The sequence below is a fragment of the Arvicanthis niloticus genome, chromosome 5, assembly GCF_011762505.2.
Source record: "Arvicanthis niloticus isolate mArvNil1 chromosome 5, mArvNil1.pat.X, whole genome shotgun sequence".
NCBI lineage: Eukaryota > Metazoa > Chordata > Mammalia > Rodentia > Muridae > Arvicanthis > Arvicanthis niloticus.
In genome coordinates this window covers 31,320,877-31,328,222 of record NC_047662.1, presented here as the reverse complement: position 1 = coordinate 31,328,222, position 7,346 = coordinate 31,320,877, and positions in this window count along the sequence as shown.

The window sequence follows — 7,346 nt, the reverse complement described above, 5'->3', positions numbered from 1 at the left end:
GGCTCTGTGTGTGTGTGCATATCTGTGTATGTATGTGTGTGTGAATGTGTGTATGTGTGTGTGTGTATATGTGTGAATGTGTGTATGTGAATATGTGTGTGTGTGAATGTGTGTATGTGTGTGTATGTATGTATGTGTGTGAATGTGTGTGTGTATGTATGTGTGTGAATGTGTATATGTGTGTATGTATGTGTGTGTGCGCATGCACAAGTGTATTGGTAACGATGCATGCTTATCCTGGAGACGCTGGAAGCCAGAGGTCAAGGGCAATGTTCCTGCTGTCATATCTGTGTTTGTCTGGCCTTTCCCCAGTGCCACCAGCCTTATGCTACTTCCCCAGCTCTGGGGAAGCACACCACAACACATCTTGCTTGATTTTGCTTGTTTATGTTTTAAGATTTTTAATTTTATTTATATATTTATTTAGGCTTTCTGAGACAGGGTTTCTCTATACTGCCTTGGCTGTTCAAGGGCACAGGGTCTTACAGAGAGCACAAGAAAAACCAGAATTGTTAAACCCAAAGGCTTTTTCCTTCAGCAGAAGAAATCGACACCTGTTCACCAGGAAGGTTAGAGTGTATGCGTAACAACCTGGAGATGTCTGCTGTTCTGTGGAGCCAGCCCTCACGCAATCCCGATCTCGTCCTGAGCACTGTGTCTCAGTCAACTCAACTCTTATGAAAGAGTTCCCATGAACTTTGCAAAAAACAGGTCGCTATTTTGCTGATTACAAACCTTCCTCCCTAGACCCTTATCCTAAACAGCGTTTCTCAGGCAACAGAACCGACACTTGTGGAAGAGGTCACAGGTACTTTGCAAAGGAGTTTCAGTGTGGCCATGCCTTAAGCTTTGTTGTGATAATTGTCATGAGAAAAAAAAATTCCCAGTTTTACTATGTCTAAATATAAAAAATAAATCACTCCAGTTCTAACTCCAGAAGTTTCAACCAGCCTGGCTAAGTCATACTGAACAGAGTTTCTTTGCAGGGACCGGCACATTGACTATCCTGGAACTCACTATGTAGACCAGGGTGGCCTTGAAATCACAGAGATCCTCCTGCCTCTGCCTCCCAAGTTGACATCATGCCTGGTGATTATACAGTCCTTTCCTTTTGCTAATGTGATATATTGTGGGGTTTTTAAATTTATTCAGTTTTTAAGTTTTGTTGCGTGCAAGCACATAAGTGACGTGGCATGCACCTGGAGGTCAGAGGACACCCTGTGGAGTCTTATCTCTTTCTCCACTTCTTGTTTGTTTTGTTTTTCAAGGCAGGGATTCTCTGTGTAGTCCTGGCTGTCCTGGAATTTGTTTTGTAGACCAGGCTGGCCTTGAACTCAGAGACCTGCCAGCCTCTGCCTCCGGGGATGAAAGGTGTGCACCCCCAGCACCCTGCACCGCCTCTTCCTCTGGAGATTATGCTGAGGTCCTCACGTCTGTAAAGCAAATGTGCTGCTTGAGTCTTTCCAGCCCTGCTTGATTGTGTGTTTTGGTTTTGAGATGGGGGGGGGGGGGGGAGTGTGTCTTACTCTGTTGTTTCAACTTCTTGAATGCTGGCTTCCCAGGAGTGAGCCATCACTCCCAGATTACTGTGTTTATTGATTTGCTGTTGTTGGAACCCTGTGTATGTGCTGTTGGGTTTATTTGACAAACTGTGTTAAGCAGGGATATTGTTTTATAGTAGATTTGTTGTCATTATTGTTTCTTTGGGTTTTCTGTTTTGTTTTTAAATTTTATTTGACAGGCAATGGTGGCACAAACCTTTAATCCTAGCACGGCAGGGGCAGGGGCAGGGGCAGGGGCAGGGGCAGGGGCAGGGGCAGGGGCAGGGGCAGGGGCAGGGGCAGGGGCAGGGGCAGGGGCAGGGGCAGGGGCAGGGGCAGGGGCAGGGGCAGGGGCAGGGGCAGGGGCAGGGGCAGGGGCAGGGGCAGGGGCAGGGGCAGGGGCAGGGGCAGGGGCAGGGGGATCTCTGTGAGTTCAAGGCCAGCCCCAGACAGCCAAAGCTACACAGAGAAACCCTGTCTTGAAAAACCAAAACCAACCAAAAACCCATATATTTTCGTGTATGTGGAGTTCAGAGGTCAACCTGCTACTGTGTGTCCTCTCCACTGTGGAGCTCCAGGGATTGAACTCAGCTTGCTACCTTTGGCAGCAACACCATTGCCAGCTGAGCCGTCTCCCTGGGCTCCTTCTCTGGTTTTGATATCAAAGCAATGCAGGACACACGGAATGAGCCTGGAGGCTGGGTTCTGTGGCGCAGCTCTTGAGAGGCAGGGGCAGCATGACCTCTTTGAGTTCAAGGCCAGCCAGGACTATATAATAAGACCTTGTCTGAACAACAGCAAGAAAGAATGAGTTTGAGGGGTTTCCTCTTTCTCAACTCTTTGGAATCATTTGAGAAGAGCTGGCATCTTTAAAGATATGATAAAATTCAGTTTTTATTCTCATTACTTGTTTCTGATCTTTTCAGGTTGTCTGTTTCTTTGTGGTTTGATTGTATGTGCCCAGAAATCTACGCATTTGTTGCCACTCAGTCATTCATAATAACCCTCAATGATCTTCTCATCGTCTGTTTTATTTTTTAAGATTTATTATGTATACAGCATTCTGTCTGCATGTATGCCTGCAGGCCACAAGAGGGCACCAGATCTCATTGTAGATGGTTGTGAGCCACCATGCGATTGCTGGGAATTGAACTCAGGACCTCTGAAAGAGTAGTGTTCTTAACCCCTGAGCCATCTCTCCAATCCCTTGAGGTTTTGTTTTTTTTTTTGTTTGCTTGTTTGTTTGTTTTGTTTTGTTTTGTTTTGTTTGAGATGAAGTCTCTATCTAGTCCCAGCTGTCCTGCGGCTAGCTATCTAGACCTGACTGGATCCCAACTTTACAGACCTGTCTGTGTCCTGAGTGCTGAGATTAAGAATGAGTGCCACCGTGCTTGGCTTGGTCTTTGCACCTTTGTGGTATGGATTACAATCTGCCTTTCCATTTCATGTTTTGTTTGTTTGGCTCATCACTTTTCATCAGCTAGTCCAGCAAAGACTTTCTCAATTTGCTTATTTTTTTTCCTCAGTTGTATTTATTTTCCTTTATGTGTGTGACTGTCTTGCCTGCTTATATGTATGTACGTGGTGTGTGTGCGGTGTCCACACAGACCAGAGGATGCTGTTGAACCCCCTGGAACTGGAGTAACAGATATCGTGAGGCTCCATGTGGATGCTAGAAACCAAACTGGGGTCCTCCGAAAGACCAGCCTGGTGTTCCTCTGCAGCCGCTGTAACTCTTACCTGCTGAGCCATCTCTAGAGCTTCAGTGGCATGCCCCATCATTCAATCACTTCCTGGCAAACTCTGAACTCCTTTATCTTCCCCTTCTTCCAAAGTGTCTTCCTATCAAAATTCAAAAGTCTGTATCAGTGGTTCGCAACCTTCCTGATGCTGTGACCCTTTAATACCATCCCTCATGTTGTGGTGACCCTCAAGCATAAAATTATTTTAATTGCTACTTCATAACTGCAATGACTAGTTATGCAAATGTCTGTGTTTTCCAATGGTCTTAGGTGACCCCCGTGAAAGAGTCATTTGACTTGTGAGTTGAGAGCCATTGCTCTAGATGAACCCAGCTAGCCATCGCCTTTATGATGACTCCCACTTGAATAGTATTTTTAAAAAGATTTATTTATGCATACATCATTCTGCCTGCATGTCTGCCTGCAGGCTAGAAGGCACTGAATCTCATTACAGATGGTTGTGAGCCACCATGTGGATGCTGGGAATTAAACTCAGGACCTCTGCAAGAGCAGCCAGTGCTCTTAACCTCTGAGCCATCTCTCTAGTCCCTGAGAGGCATTTTTAAAAATTACTGGCTAGGCTTGACTATAGTTCAATAGTAGAGTGCATGCTTAACATATGAGAGTCCTTGGGTTCAATTCCCAGTATGCACGCAGAGGCTCATACTGCCTGCAATTCTAATTCCAGGGGATCTGTCACCTTCTTCTGGTCTCTGTGAGCACTAGGCACGCATGTGGTACATATACATACATGCAGGCAAACACTAATACATATCAAATAAAAACTAAATAATAAAATAGGTTTAAAATCAAATTAAAAGGGTTAAGTATGGTGACAAATGCTTTTTTAGTCCCAGCACTCAGGAGGCAGAGGGAGGCAGATCTCTGTGAGTTCAAGGCTAGCTAGAGCTACAAAGTGAGACCTTGTCTGAAAACAAAACAAAACAAAACAAAAACAAATTAAAAGCTTTGCAGTATGGATTGGGACAGGCTGTGGAGAAACGAGTGAATTCTGAAGTCTGAGATGGGGATGTGGGTGATTCGGGCTCTGTTCTCTCCTGTCCTGACTCCTGACTATTTCATGCGGCACGGGAACAGGTCAACAGGTTGGTCAGGAGCCTGTCACAGCCACCGCTTTTAAAGCCAGCTTCAGAACCTGAGGTGGTGATTCAGGGAACTTGCATCCCCCTCTTCATCTCTACGCTGAAGTCTTGTGATTTGATCAGAGGCACACACACACACACACACACACACACACACACAAACACACAAAAGAATCCAAAAGCGAGGGACCAATTCCCGAGCTCCCAGGATGCTAAGAATCACTATAGGAAATGCCTTCTGAAGGAGTCAAGGCGTAAGATCCATGAGTGGCTCACTGAGCTATCCAGTCCCTTTGAGACTATTAAACAAATCACTTCCAGCAGTTTTGAGTGGAGACTGCCACTACTGCAGATGCTCAAGTCAGCTGTTTTAATGAATTGACTTAATCTGTTGTTTAAAAAAAATCCCAGAGAGATTATAGAAATGGTATTGCCACTGTGAAGGGCAATTAGACAATGCTGACATGTCTAGTGTATTTATTCTTTTTATTTGGATTTTTGTGGTGTTGAGCAGAGGCTATGCCGTGGGCAAGCCTCTCTATGGATGAAAAGCTTCCATGTTTTCTGCTTGATGAGTGAGGTTTCTGGGAGAAGGAAAGCCTGATCTGCCAGCCTCTGCGCAGTCTCTGTGGGGTTGTTCTTTTTTCTCCTGTGGTTTCCTTCTCTCTCTCTCTCTCTCTCTCTCTCTCTCTCTCTCTCTCTCTCTCTCTCTCTCGTCTCCAGCCATGTGCTTTGCTTCCAGTTACACTATAGTCTTAGGGGACCATTGTGGGTTGTGTAGCCTGTCATTTAGTGTACAGCCCTACCCTCTTTATTGTTTTATGGATCAAAACTACACGTTGTGTGACTCCCTGACAAGTGATACAGTTGTGTTAATGCCTCTTTGTCCCATTATCCTAATGACTTTCAAGTCACACCTTGTTTCTGAAAGTTGTCAAATTATTTGGACAATGCAGTTGTCACTAGCTAAGTCAAACTGTTGTCTGAGTCATTATCAGACATGGAATCCTTCTATGCCTTCTCCATTAAAGTGACCATTTCTGGGTGGCACGTAGTCTTAACAAGTGGATGACTGTTTCTTAAAAGCACACTGCATATCACTTTGAAACTTTTTAAAGATCCTGCTGAACTAATAGCAATGACATTAATAGTTTTTTGTCTGCTTGTTTAAGTTGGTTTTGAGACAGGAGGATATCATGTAACCAGGCTGGCCAAAGATGAGTTTGAATTCCTGATCCTCCTGCCTCTACTTCCCAAGCACTGGGATTTTATTTTGGGTTTTTATTTTATTTTATTTTTTTCCCCTGAGACAGGTTTCTCTGTGTAGCCCTGGCTGTCCTGGAACTCACTCTGTAGACCAAGCTGGCCTTGAACTCAGAGACCTGCCTGCCTCTGCCTCCTGAGAGCTGGGATAAAGACGTGCGTCACCCCTGCTCTGCATCTTTGAAGTTTTTGACACTATGCTATTGACAAACATAAGTTTAGAATTATTTTATCTCTCTTGCAGGTTGAACTTTGACATAAACTATTTCTCTTTATCTCCAATAATGATTTTTTTTGCATCAAAATTTTCTGATATTAAGAGCTACAACATGGGCTGGAGAGTTGGCTCAGTGGTTAAGAACACTGGCTGCTCTTGCAAAGGATCCAGGATCAAGTCCCAGCACCCATATATAGTGGTTCACAACCAACTGTTACCTCCATTCCGGAGGTTACAACGCCTTTTGACCTCTGAGGGCACCAGGCACCTGGAGCACATTCATACATACAGATGAAGCATTCGTACATAAAATAAATAAATCTAAAAAGATAGTTATAACAGCTTTCTTCAGTTTGTATATTTTTCATCCACTCATTGCAGAAAGCTGTGAAATAATGCAAAGACTACACACCTTCTCTCAGGGCAACCTTATTACTCCATCTGATTTATTTATATTATAGACATTACACTCCATTAATACCTATGTAGTACAAAGCCAATATTCAGCCCAATCCTCCAAAAGTAGATTCAGGAAGGTCACATTGGTACAGTTGGTACTACTAATTAACCAGGAAGCTCGCCAGTTTTTGTCACCGTGATAAAAACACCTTGGAAGATGAAAGAGTCATTTTGACTCACATTTTCAGAAGGTCCAGACCGTAGTCAACTGGTCTCATCACTGTGGGCCCGAGGCAAGGGAAAGCATTAAGCAGCGTAGGAGACAGAGAGCCTCGGGGGCGGGATACACCTTCCGGAGACTATCTCAGTCGGCCTATTGATACTTCCTTTAACCTGGCCCCACCTCCATTCATCTGTGAACTGACCAATGGGTGGACCCATTGATGAGGCTAGCATGCTCATAATCCAATCACCTCTCAGTAGCATTACCAGCTGAGGATCAAGCCTCTAACACAAGAGCCCTTTCCCTTGTTGCTCTGGACAGTTTTAGTTTTCAGCCATTTTGTTTGGATTGCACAGCTAGGTCTTTGTGACTTACACTTTCTCACAGAGTCTCATCTCTGGTGGGAAAGTCTATCTGAGCCTTGGGTGGTCCTGTGTATCCTTACTGATCATGATAAACACCAAGGGTTACGCCCCCGCCCCCCCCCTCCCCGCCAAGCTAGTCATATGGGAAAATGAGGAGATTAGGTTACCCAGACTACTGGACAATGACACATCCCCAGGGAAGAAGTGGCTCGGTTGCTGAAGGGATGTTGGGCCGTTGCCTGTGAGTTCAGCAAAGGTGCGCCCCCTGCCTGTACAGCCTGCATATGGGCCTACCATGTCTCCCACAGGCTTGGAGATGGGAAAGTGGGACATGGAATGCCTTCCCACTAGGAATGAGGGCTCCTCCCACTGGGGCCGCTTACGGTTCTCTGGAATAGTTGATAGTTGTATTGCCCTTTGGATCGTGTCTCCCTTGCTCCCTTTATCCCGGATAAAGATGGATGCTCTGCTGAGAGTGGTGGCAGGTACATGC